This window comes from Garra rufa, chromosome 1 (assembly GCF_049309525.1).
Source record: "Garra rufa chromosome 1, GarRuf1.0, whole genome shotgun sequence".
Taxonomy (NCBI): domain Eukaryota; kingdom Metazoa; phylum Chordata; class Actinopteri; order Cypriniformes; family Cyprinidae; genus Garra; species Garra rufa.
In genome coordinates this window covers 79,862,574-79,875,112 of record NC_133361.1, presented here as the reverse complement: position 1 = coordinate 79,875,112, position 12,539 = coordinate 79,862,574, and the positions used below count along the sequence as shown (strand labels likewise).

At 38.3% G+C, this 12,539-nt stretch overlaps 11 non-coding genes across 11 annotated transcripts; all 11 read right to left on the bottom strand.

Moving 5' to 3' along the window:
• Positions 1-536: 536 nt before the first annotated feature.
• Positions 537-655, bottom strand: LOC141314928 (5S ribosomal RNA). The gene has a single exon (XR_012350477.1). It is a non-coding gene; the product is annotated as a 5S ribosomal RNA (ribosomal RNA).
• An 84-nt stretch (positions 656-739) lies between these two features.
• Positions 740-858, bottom strand: LOC141295537 (5S ribosomal RNA). Its single transcript, XR_012341088.1, has one exon. It is a non-coding gene; the product is annotated as a 5S ribosomal RNA (ribosomal RNA).
• Positions 859-1,659: 801 nt separating this feature from the next.
• LOC141312845 (5S ribosomal RNA) lies at positions 1,660-1,778 on the bottom strand. The gene has a single exon (XR_012349351.1). It is a non-coding gene; the product is annotated as a 5S ribosomal RNA (ribosomal RNA).
• An 84-nt stretch (positions 1,779-1,862) lies between these two features.
• On the bottom strand, positions 1,863-1,981 carry LOC141295531 (5S ribosomal RNA). The gene has a single exon (XR_012341087.1). It is a non-coding gene; the product is annotated as a 5S ribosomal RNA (ribosomal RNA).
• Positions 1,982-2,782: 801 nt separating this feature from the next.
• On the bottom strand, positions 2,783-2,901 carry LOC141314795 (5S ribosomal RNA). Its single transcript, XR_012350345.1, has one exon. It is a non-coding gene; the product is annotated as a 5S ribosomal RNA (ribosomal RNA).
• Positions 2,902-3,702: 801 nt separating this feature from the next.
• LOC141297381 (5S ribosomal RNA) lies at positions 3,703-3,821 on the bottom strand. The gene has a single exon (XR_012341376.1). It is a non-coding gene; the product is annotated as a 5S ribosomal RNA (ribosomal RNA).
• An 801-nt stretch (positions 3,822-4,622) lies between these two features.
• On the bottom strand, positions 4,623-4,741 carry LOC141314673 (5S ribosomal RNA). Its single transcript, XR_012350224.1, has one exon. It is a non-coding gene; the product is annotated as a 5S ribosomal RNA (ribosomal RNA).
• Positions 4,742-4,825: 84 nt separating this feature from the next.
• LOC141295523 (5S ribosomal RNA) lies at positions 4,826-4,944 on the bottom strand. Its single transcript, XR_012341086.1, has one exon. It is a non-coding gene; the product is annotated as a 5S ribosomal RNA (ribosomal RNA).
• An 801-nt stretch (positions 4,945-5,745) lies between these two features.
• On the bottom strand, positions 5,746-5,864 carry LOC141312834 (5S ribosomal RNA). The gene has a single exon (XR_012349340.1). It is a non-coding gene; the product is annotated as a 5S ribosomal RNA (ribosomal RNA).
• Positions 5,865-5,948: 84 nt separating this feature from the next.
• On the bottom strand, positions 5,949-6,067 carry LOC141295516 (5S ribosomal RNA). The gene has a single exon (XR_012341085.1). It is a non-coding gene; the product is annotated as a 5S ribosomal RNA (ribosomal RNA).
• An 801-nt stretch (positions 6,068-6,868) lies between these two features.
• On the bottom strand, positions 6,869-6,987 carry LOC141314561 (5S ribosomal RNA). Its single transcript, XR_012350138.1, has one exon. It is a non-coding gene; the product is annotated as a 5S ribosomal RNA (ribosomal RNA).
• Positions 6,988-12,539: the final 5,552 nt, after the last annotated feature.

Below are 12,539 nucleotides of genomic sequence, written 5' to 3'. Positions count from 1 at the left end.
TAAAAGACTTTAAAACAACACGATAAAACTAGGTAAACTCTGTTAAAAGAATACAGTTCATTTGTCCATACCCTAAAAACAGGTAAACTCTGTTAAAAGAATACAGTTCATTTGTCCATACCCTAAAAACAGTCCAAGAACCCCAGTGTGTTGATAAGTCCAATGTGAGTGTCCACCAGTGTATATACAATCCACAGAAAGTGTAATCCAAAGTTTGCAGGTGATGAATGGAAAGGCGAGCTCTAAAATTAGCAACTCCTCAATCCAACAGTTTGGTGACTGTCCTTTGTTTGTCATGCTGCTCTCTTATACAGTTGTACTTCCTGCTTCCTGTCATGTGTCTAGTCACATGACAGGCCAACCATCCATTTATTAAAGACACATACACTTAAAATGTTAAGAGTAATAAAATGGCCTAAAAAACATGTAAAACACTTAAAACTCTATAATACATGTAAATGATTGTAATAAATAGAGCGGTAAAACACGTCTTTCTAAAAGCCAGCATATTATATAAATAGTTAAGAAAAGGCAAAAGCTTACAGCACCTGGTATTCCCAGGCGGTCTCCCATCCAAGTACTAACCAGGCCCGACGCTGCTTAGCTTCCGAGATCAGACGAGATCGGGCGCTCTCAGCGCGGTATGGCCATAAGCGAGGGCTGCTCCAAAAAGTGGGCTATTTAAAGATCAGCCTCCGTAAAAGCCAGCATATTATATAAATAGTGAAGAAAAGGCAAAAGCTTACAGCACCTGGTATTCCCAGGCGGTCTCCCATCCAAGTACTAACCAGGCCCGACGCTGCTTAGCTTCCGAGATCAGACGAGATCGGGCGCTCACAGCGCGGTATGGCCATAAGCGAGGGCTGCTCCAAAAAGTGGGCTATTTAAAGATCAGCCTCCGTAAAAGCCAGCATATTATATAAATAGTGAAGAAAAGGCAAAAGCTTACAGCACCTGGTATTCCCAGGCGGTCTCCCATAAAAGTGTAACAATCGGCCTTATCAGCCGAGTTACAAGACTAAAATGGGGTCAGATTTAACTGTGAGAGATGACTAGTGGTTAAAAGAATGAGACATAAAAGAAAATTGGTTTAAATAGATTTGGTGTATTTACAAGGTTCACATAAAAGACTTTAAAACAACACGATAAAACTAGGTAAACTCTGTTAAAAGAATACAGTTCATTTGTCCATACCCTAAAAACAGGTAAACTCTGTTAAAAGAATACAGTTCATTTGTCCATACCCTAAAAACAGTCCAAGAACCCCAGTGTGTTGATAAGTCCAATGTGAGTGTCCACCAGTGTATATACAATCCACAGAAAGTGTAATCCAAAGTTTGCAGGTGGTGAATGGAAAGGTGAGCTCTAAAATTAGCAACTCCTCAATCCAACAGTTTGGTGACTGTCCTTTGTTTGTCATGCTGCTCTCTTATACAGTTGTACTTCCTGCTTCCTGTCATGTGTCTAGTCACATGACAGGCCAACCATCCATTTATTAAAGACACATACACTTAAAATGTTAAGAGTAATAAAATGGCCTAAAAAACATGTAAAACACTTAAAACTCTATAATACATGTAAATGATTGTAATAAATAGAGCGGTAAAACACGTCTTTCTAAAAGCCAGCATATTATATAAATAGTTAAGAAAAGGCAAAAGCTTACAGCACCTGGTATTCCCAGGCGGTCTCCCATCCAAGTACTAACCAGGCCCGACGCTGCTTAGCTTCCGAGATCAGACGAGATCGGGCGCTCTCAGCGCGGTATGGCCAAAAGCGAGGGCTGCTCCAAAAAGTGGGCTATTTAAAGATCAGCCTCCGTAAAAGCCAGCATATTATATAAATAGTGAAGAAAAGGCAAAAGCTTACAGCACCTGGTATTCCCAGGCGGTCTCCCATCCAAGTACTAACCAGGCCCGACGCTGCTTAGCTTCCGAGATCAGACGAGATCGGGCGCTCACAGCGCGGTATGGCCATAAGCGAGGGCTGCTCCAAAAAGTGGGCTATTTAAAGATCAGCCTCCGTAAAAGCCAGCATATTATATAAATAGTGAAGAAAAGGCAAAAGCTTACAGCACCTGGTATTCCCAGGCGGTCTCCCATAAAAGTGTAACAATCGGCCTTATCAGCCGAGTTACAAGACTAAAATGGGGTCAGATTTAACTGTGAGAGATGACTAGTGGTTAAAAGAATGAGACATAAAAGAAAATTGGTTTAAATAGATTTGGTGTATTTACAAGGTTCACATAAAAGACTTTAAAACAACACGATAAAACTAGGTAAACTCTGTTAAAAGAATACAGTTCATTTGTCCATACCCTAAAAACAGGTAAACTCTGTTAAAAGAATACAGTTCATTTGTCCATACCCTAAAAACAGTCCAAGAACCCCAGTGTGTTGATAAGTCCAATGTGAGTGTCCACCAGGGTATATACAATCCACAGAAAGTGTAATCCAAAGTTTGCAGGTGGTGAATGGAAAGGTGAGCTCTAAAATTAGCAACTCCTCAATCCAACAGTTTGGTGACTGTCCTTTGTTTGTCATGCTGCTCTCTTATACAGTTGTACTTCCTGCTTCCTGTCATGTGTCTAGTCACATGACAGGCCAACCATCCATTTATTAAAGACACATACACTTAAAATGTTAAGAGTAATAAAATGGCCTAAAAAACATGTAAAACACTTAAAACTCTATAATACATGTAAATGATTGTAATAAATAGAGCGGTAAAACAAGTCTTTCTAAAAGCCAGCATATTATATAAATAGTGAAGAAAAGGCAAAAGCTTACAGCACCTGGTATTCCCAGGCGGTCTCCCATCCAAGTACTAACCAGGCCCGACGCTGCTTAGCTTCCGAGATCAGACGAGATCGGGCGCTCTCAGCGCGGTATGGCCATAAGCGAGGGCTGCTCCAAAAAGTGGGCTATTTAAAGATCAGCCTCCGTAAAAGCCAGCATATTATATAAATAGTGAAGAAAAGGCAAAAGCTTACAGCACCTGGTATTCCCAGGCGGTCTCCCATAAAAGTGTAACAATCGGCCTTATCAGCCGAGTTACAAGACTAAAATGGGGTCAGATTTAACTGTGAGAGATGACTAGTGGTTAAAAGAATGAGACATAAAAGAAAATTGGTTTAAATAGATTTGGTGTATTTACAAGGTTCACATAAAAGACTTTAAAACAACACGATAAAACTAGGTAAACTCTGTTAAAAGAATACAGTTCATTTGTCCATACCCTAAAAACAGGTAAACTCTGTTAAAAGAATACAGTTCATTTGTCCATACCCTAAAAACAGTCCAAGAACCCCAGTGTGTTGATAAGTCCAATGTGAGTGTCCACCAGTGTATATACAATCCACAGAAAGTGTAATCCAAAGTTTGCAGGTGGTGAATGGAAAGGTGAGCTCTAAAATTAGCAACTCCTCAATCCAACAGTTTGGTGACTGTCCTTTGTTTGTCATGCTGCTCTCTTATACAGTTGTACTTCCTGCTTCCTGTCATGTGTCTAGTCACATGACAGGCCAACCATCCATTTATTAAAGACACATACACTTAAAATGTTAAGAGTAATAAAATGGCCTAAAAAACATGTAAAACACTTAAAACTCTATAATACATGTAAATGATTGTAATAAATAGAGCGGTAAAACAAGTCTTTCTAAAAGCCAGCATATTATATAAATAGTGAAGAAAAGGCAAAAGCTTACAGCACCTGGTATTCCCAGGCGGTCTCCCATCCAAGTACTAACCAGGCCCGACGCTGCTTAGCTTCCGAGATCAGACGAGATCGGGCACTCTCAGCGCGGTATGGCCATAAGCGAGGGCTGCTCCAAAAAGTGGGCTATTTAAAGATCAGCCTCCGTAAAAGCCAGCATATTATATAAATAGTGAAGAAAAGGCAAAAGCTTACAGCACCTGGTATTCCCAGGCGGTCTCCCATAAAAGTGTAACAATCGGCCTTATCAGCCGAGTTACAAGACTAAAATGGGGTCAGATTTAACTGTGAGAGATGACTAGTGGTTAAAAGAATGAGACATAAAAGAAAATTGGTTTAAATAGATTTGGTGTATTTACAAGGTTCACATAAAAGACTTTAAAACAACACGATAAAACTAGGTAAACTCTGTTAAAAGAATACAGTTCATTTGTCCATACCCTAAAAACAGGTAAACTCTGTTAAAAGAATACAGTTCATTTGTCCATACCCTAAAAACAGTCCAAGAACCCCAGTGTGTTGATAAGTCCAATGTGAGTGTCCACCAGTGTATATACAATCCACAGAAAGTGTAATCCAAAGTTTGCAGGTGGTGAATGGAAAGGTGAGCTCTAAAATTAGCAACTCCTCAATCCAACAGTTTGGTGACTGTCCTTTGTTTGTCATGCTGCTCTCTTATACAGTTGTACTTCCTGCTTCCTGTCATGTGTCTAGTCACATGACAGGCCAACCATCCATTTATTAAAGACACATACACTTAAAATGTTAAGAGTAATAAAATGGCCTAAAAAACATGTAAAACACTTAAAACTCTATAATACATGTAAATGATTGTAATAAATAGAGTGGTAAAACACGTCTTTCTAAAAGCCAGCATATTATATAAATAGTGAAGAAAAGGCAAAAGCTTACAGCACCTGGTATTCCCAGGCGGTCTCCCATCCAAGTACTAACCAGGCCCGACGCTGCTTAGCTTCCGAGATCAGACGAGATCGGGCGCTCTCAGCGCGGTATGGCCATAAGCGAGGGCTGCTCCAAAAAGTGGGCTATTTAAAGATCAGCCTCCGTAAAAGCCAGCATATTATATAAATAGTGAAGAAAAGGCAAAAGCTTACAGCACCTGGTATTCCCAGGCGGTCTCCCATCCAAGTACTAACCAGGCCCGACGCTGCTTAGCTTCCGAGATCAGACGAGATCGGGCGCTCACAGCGCGGTATGGCCATAAGCGAGGGCTGCTCCAAAAAGTGGGCTATTTAAAGATCAGCCTCCGTAAAAGCCAGCATATTATATAAATAGTGAAGAAAAGGCAAAAGCTTACAGCACCTGGTATTCCCAGGCGGTCTCCCATAAAAGTGTAACAATCGGCCTTATCAGCCGAGTTACAAGACTAAAATGGGGTCAGATTTAACTGTGAGAGATGACTAGTGGTTAAAAGAATGAGACATAAAAGAAAATTGGTTTAAATAGATTTGGTGTATTTACAAGGTTCACATAAAAGACTTTAAAACAACACGATAAAACTAGGTAAACTCTGTTAAAAGAATACAGTTCATTTGTCCATACCCTAAAAACAGGTAAACTCTGTTAAAAGAATACAGTTCATTTGTCCATACCCTAAAAACAGTCCAAGAACCCCAGTGTGTTGATAAGTCCAATGTGAGTGTCCACCAGTGTATATACAATCCACAGAAAGTGTAATCCAAAGTTTGCAGGTGGTGAATGGAAAGGTGAGCTCTAAAATTAGCAACTCCTCAATCCAACAGTTTGGTGACTGTCCTTTGTTTGTCATGCTGCTCTCTTATACAGTTGTACTTCCTGCTTCCTGTCATGTGTCTAGTCACATGACAGGCCAACCATCCATTTATTAAAGACACATACACTTAAAATGTTAAGAGTAATAAAATGGCCTAAAAAACATGTAAAACACTTAAAACTCTATAATACATGTAAATGATTGTAATAAATAGAGCGGTAAAACACGTCTTTCTAAAAGCCAGCATATTATATAAATAGTTAAGAAAAGGCAAAAGCTTACAGCACCTGGTATTCCCAGGCGGTCTCCCATCCAAGTACTAACCAGGCCCGACGCTGCTTAGCTTCCGAGATCAGACGAGATCGGGCGCTCTCAGCGCGGTATGGCCAAAAGCGAGGGCTGCTCCAAAAAGTGGGCTATTTAAAGATCAGCCTCCGTAAAAGCCAGCATATTATATAAATAGTGAAGAAAAGGCAAAAGCTTACAGCACCTGGTATTCCCAGGCGGTCTCCCATCCAAGTACTAACCAGGCCCGACGCTGCTTAGCTTCCGAGATCAGACGAGATCGGGCGCTCACAGCGCGGTATGGCCATAAGCGAGGGCTGCTCCAAAAAGTGGGCTATTTAAAGATCAGCCTCCGTAAAAGCCAGCATATTATATAAATAGTGAAGAAAAGGCAAAAGCTTACAGCACCTGGTATTCCCAGGCGGTCTCCCATAAAAGTGTAACAATCGGCCTTATCAGCCGAGTTACAAGACTAAAATGGGGTCAGATTTAACTGTGAGAGATGACTAGTGGTTAAAAGAATGAGACATAAAAGAAAATTGGTTTAAATAGATTTGGTGTATTTACAAGGTTCACATAAAAGACTTTAAAACAACACGATAAAACTAGGTAAACTCTGTTAAAAGAATACAGTTCATTTGTCCATACCCTAAAAACAGGTAAACTCTGTTAAAAGAATACAGTTCATTTGTCCATACCCTAAAAACAGTCCAAGAACCCCAGTGTGTTGATAAGTCCAATGTGAGTGTCCACCAGGGTATATACAATCCACAGAAAGTGTAATCCAAAGTTTGCAGGTGGTGAATGGAAAGGTGAGCTCTAAAATTAGCAACTCCTCAATCCAACAGTTTGGTGACTGTCCTTTGTTTGTCATGCTGCTCTCTTATACAGTTGTACTTCCTGCTTCCTGTCATGTGTCTAGTCACATGACAGGCCAACCATCCATTTATTAAAGACACATACACTTAAAATGTTAAGAGTAATAAAATGGCCTAAAAAACATGTAAAACACTTAAAACTCTATAATACATGTAAATGATTGTAATAAATAGAGCGGTAAAACAAGTCTTTCTAAAAGCCAGCATATTATATAAATAGTGAAGAAAAGGCAAAAGCTTACAGCACCTGGTATTCCCAGGCGGTCTCCCATCCAAGTACTAACCAGGCCCGACGCTGCTTAGCTTCCGAGATCAGACGAGATCGGGCGCTCTCAGCGCGGTATGGCCATAAGCGAGGGCTGCTCCAAAAAGTGGGCTATTTAAAGATCAGCCTCCGTAAAATATATATACAATATAAAAACAAATGTAAAATCCCCTCTTCTTTTTCATGACACACTTTACACATTGGATTTTGTTCCATTCCCACCTTGTTTAAAACAGACTCAGTAAAAACCGCTTTATGCCTTATAAAATATTCCAAACATCCTAACTTTGTTTCAACACACCTCCCCCTCATGTTTCTCCATATACATTCTTCTTTTAGATCCTTGAATTTTTCCACCCAGTACTTATTTACAATCGGCTCTTTAAAAACACCATCTCTAAAAACACAATAAAACATTTTTACAGTACATTCTTTAAAATCATACATTTTTCCCCCCAGTTTCACAAAAATATTTCCCTCAGTTTGCTCTCCTTCCATACTCTCTATTCTTTTAATCCACTCTTTGGGTATTGCATTTTTAATAATTTCATATTTATTTGTTATTTCTTGTTTACTGTATTCTTCTTTTGCTTCCTCCATCGCATCCACAATATATTGTATCGGTAAAAAACCCTCTTTAAATTCATACAAAACATCTCTCACTCTTGTTATCCCCACATCCATCCATTTTTTAAAAAATATTGCTTTCTCTTGTTTTAAAATGTTGTTATTTAAGAACAGAGGTTGATTTAAAATGTTTTCTCTTCCATGCGGATTGTACTCGATTTTCGTTAAAAAATTCCCCCAGGCACTAAAAATTTCTCTATAAAATTCGGGTAATCCTTCCGTCATCCAAATTTTTGTTTTCATCCATAATATTCCGTCCCCCATGTTAAAATCCCCACATTTGTTTAAAAAGTATTTCATTGTTTTTTTCCACTCAGTTTTGTTATCTTGTTGCAGGTATTTCTTAACAATTTTTACTCTCAACGCATTTTTTCGCTGTTCCACATCCATTAAACCTAAGCCCCCCTTCTCTATCGCCCCTAAAATCGTATTATGTGCAATCCTTGCTGGTTTCCCCTCCCATAAAAAGTCAAGAAAACATTTCTTCAACCTCCGTTCTGTCCATAAAGGTATTTCAGAAACATATAAAACATACCAAAGTTTAGAAACCATTAAAACATTCAATATTAAAACCTTCCCCTTCAAGTTTAAAGTTCTCAATTTCCAAAAATTTAATCTTCTCTCTATATCTGTTACTAGTTGCTCCCACATTTCATCTCTTACTTTCCTCTCATTCTTTCCCATTACAACTCCTAAAATCCTCATTTCTTCCACTTCCTTAAAATTAAAACAATCCATTAAAACCATAACTTTACCAAATCTCATATATACCGTTTTCTCCTCATTTACTTTACTTCCAGACCCACTACAATATTCTTTTACCAACTTCATAACTTCTTTAACACTCTCTTTTCCCTTTACAATTATTGTTGTGTCATCAGCATATTGAAAAACTTTCCCCTCAGCCTTATTTCCCTCAATTTCTATCCCTATTATTCTTTCATTCTGTTTTATAGCCAGTCCCAAGGGTTCAGAAACAAGTGAGTACAATAATGCTGAGAGTGGACAACCCTGTCTTATTGACCTTGTTATTTTAAAACACTCTGTTAAAAACCCATTACATTTTATCTTTGTTAGTGCACCCTTATATAAAATCTCAATCCATTTAATAAAATTTTCCCCGAACCCAAAACTCCTTAAAACCTCAAATAAATACCCGTGCTCAACCCTATCAAAAGCTTTTTCAAAATCCAAACTAATTATATATCCTTCTTCATTTTTTTCTTTCATGTACCATATCGTGTCCCTTATACTCATTGTTATGTCGGCTATATCTCTTCCTTTGACTCCATATGCTTGGTTTGTTTTAATTATACTTGGCATTACTTCCTTTAATCTGTTTGCTAAAACCTTCGCTAAAATCTTAAGATCTGTATTCAACATCGTGATTGGTCTGTAGTTTTTTAGATCTACTTTTTCTCCTTTCCTTTTATATATCAATTTCATTAACCCCATCCTTGTTCTTTCATTAATCTCTTCCTTTTCAAAAATTTCTTTAAAAACCTCATTTAAAATCTTTGTTAAAACTTCTTTAAAACAAACATAAAATTCAGTTCCCAAACCATCTATTCCTGGACTTTTCTTTTTATTCAGTTGATTTATTGCTCTTTCAATCTCGTCTTCCCTGATTTCTTGGTCACATTCTTTTTTATGTTCCTCACTTACTTTTGCTTTTATCTGATTCAACAGTTCCTTTTTTTCCTCCTCTTCCACCCCCCTTGCACTAAACAGATCCTCATAAAAATTCTTTATTTCTTTTAAAATCTTTTCATTCCCTTCTACAATTTCCCCATTTTCCCCTCTTATTTCTTTTATCGTTTCAGCTTTCCCTCTCTTTTTTTCCAGATCAAAAAAGAACTTTGTACATTTTTCTCCCTCCACCACATATTTTGCTTTGCTTCTTAACCTCGCCCCCTCATATTCCTTTTCTTCTATTTCTTTCAGTTTCCCCTCCATTTCCTTTATCTTTTGTATGTCTTGAAATTCTTTATTCAGTTCCATTTCCAAACTTTCCTTTATTCCTCTTTCTTTGGATCTTTTGCATTTCTGAATAACACTACAATACCTGATTGAGAATTTTTTGATTAAAAACTTTACACTCTCCCACCATATTCTCTTATCCTCTTCATACATTCCATTTTCCTTTTCTTTTTCTATAATTTCTTTCACTTTTAAAACATAATCTTCATTCTTTAAAATCTGTGTATTTAAAATCCATACTCCCGGACCTCTTTGCATTTGACTCCAGTCCAACTTAAAAGATAAAATCTTATGATCGCTAAAACTTGTTTCTTTGTACTTAATATTTTCTATAAAATTCTCCACATTTCTTGTACATAAAACATAGTCAATTCTAGTTTGGCATACGAACTGCCCTACTATTTGTCTTCTCGAAAATTCTTTTTTCTTTTCATTTCTTTCTCTCCACACATCTATCATATTATTTTCATCCATTAATGCTTTTAATTCTTTTCTTCCTGTATCTGTTTTAAAAACCATTCCTTCAGCCATATCCTGTTTACTAAAAACTGTGTTAAAATCCCCCATCATAATTATTTCTTTATACTTCTTTACAATGTTTCTTAAAACATTAAAAAACTCTTTCTTTTCCTTATCTTCCACTGGTGCATGTACATTTACTAAAATCAAATCTCTTCCTTCATATTTTGTCTCAACTACCAAACATTTCCCCATCTTGTCCTTATACACACTTTTACTCACTTTAAAAACATCGTCCTTCATTAAAAAAGCCACACCTCTCCCAGCCCGCCCATCTCCATTATTATATAAAATACCTCCATCCCATCTCTTTTTATAATCATTCATCACATTTTCTCTCCAGTTTGTTTCTTGTAATGCAACAATGTCTTCCCTTTTACATTTTTCTTTTACTTTTTCAAACTTCCTCATGTCCATCAGACCCCTTGCATTAAAAGCAACACAACTTAAAACCATTAAAAGTAAATAAAAAAAATACATAAAAATCATTATTCATCATTTTCTCCCTCCAGGACCCTTAGCACATCAAATCTGTTAGTCTCTGTCATAATCTTTTTTCTTGCACTTTCCAAATTTGGTTTTACCTTCAGTGCTCTCCTTCTTATTTGTCCTTTCCCTCCTCTGTCTTTGTCCATTTTGTCCATCTTTATTCCCTCTTCATTGTCCGTTTCTTTAACTTGATCCAACCTTCCTTGTCCATCTCTCTCCACATCACCCAGAAAAGTATTAAAACTGTCCGACATCTCCATCTCTGTCCATTGAGTGTCCTGCTCCACTGTTTGTTCGTTATTATTAATGTTGTCTTCTCTTCTTTCTCCTTCCTCTCTGCAGCTCGGTCCTCCTTCCGTTTCTTTTTGTTGTAGTCCTTCCTCCTCGTTGTTTCCTTCATGCACCTGTCTGCCCACCTGTTCTTCCCTTCCTCCTTCCTCTCCCTCCATCCAACATTCACATTTATTTAAAACTTCCTGACACCCCGGGCACCTGACAGCATTGCAATCTCGTGCAAAATGTCCCCTCTCCTCACATTTGTAGCACACAAAATTTGGGCATTCTATTAGCAGGTGATCCGGGCTCATGCACAGCCTACAGGTCTTCACCTGATGGCTGTGCATCACCCGGAAGTACTGCGGCCCTTCGGCTGTTTCTAGCCGTGTGCTATATGGCAACGATGCCACTTGCTTGGGGAACCTCACCTTAAGGAACCTTGTTCCATCTTCAATGTCGGTGCCCGGGTAGCGTCTTCTTTTAATTTTGGTAATGGGATCAACTCCCCATCCCTCCAATTTTCCTAAAATTTCTTTGTCATCCAGGTAGACAGGCAGGTGCATGAAGGAAACAACATAATCCCTGTTTTGTAGATTTTTTACTTCACAGTCCACTCCTTTTATTCTTAGTCCATCAATTAGTTTTTCACACGTTTCTTCTTTTTCCATTGTCAGTTCGTATTCTTTCCCTTGTCTTGGTCTTAGTGCTAAAATTTTGCCATGTCCACATTGTTCCGTTACAGCTTTAATAATGTCCTCCGCTCTCACCCCAATCACATTCTCCACATTCACAATCACTGTAGCTTCCTTTAAATATTGTCGCTCAACAAACTTTTCTCTTACTTCCTGTTTTTTTCCATTTGTAGCTCGTGGTCGTTTATCCAGTCCAATGTCGTTTGCCGTGCGTGTTCCTCCTGCCAGTCCAGTCTCGTTTGCCGTGCATGTTCCTCCAGCCAGTCCAGTGTCCATTGCCGTGCGTGTTCCTCCTGCCAGTCCAGTGTCGTTTGCCATCCGTCTCTCTCCAGCCAGTTCTGTTTCGTAATCCATTAATCCGTCCGTTTTTTTTAAAGAAAAATAAGTTAAGAAAAAAAAGGTTTAACCACCCTCCAGCCAGCAAAAATGCTGCTGTTAGGTGGTTTTATAACTGAAAAAAACACAAAAAAACTAACTTAAAGTAAAACCACTCACAAAACAAACAAAAAAAATCAAACACAAAATGGAGGAGAGCCTTCCTCTCCCAACTGCTGCCAACCACTTCCTGTTGCTCTCTAGCGCTCTCAGGTGGCGGTATGGCCATAAGCGAGGGCTGCTCCAAAAAGTGGGCTATTTAAAGATCAGCCTCCGTAAAAGCCAGCATATTATATAAATAGTGAAGAAAAGGCAAAAGCTTACAGCACCTGGTATTCCCAGGCGGTCTCCCATAAAAGTGTAACAATCGGCCTTATCAGCCGAGTTACAAGACTAAAATGGGGTCAGATTTAACTGTGAGAGATGACTAGTGGTTAAAAGAATGAGACATAAAAGAAAATTGGTTTAAATAGATTTGGTGTATTTACAAGGTTCACATAAAAGACCTTAAAACAACACGATAAAACTAGGTAAACTCTGTTAAAAGAATACAGTTCATTTGTCCATACCCTAAAAACAGGTAAACTCTGTTAAAAGAATACAGTTAATTTGTCCATACCCTAAAAACAGTCCAAGAACCCCAGTGTGTTGATAAGTCCAATGTGAGTGTCCACCAGTGTATA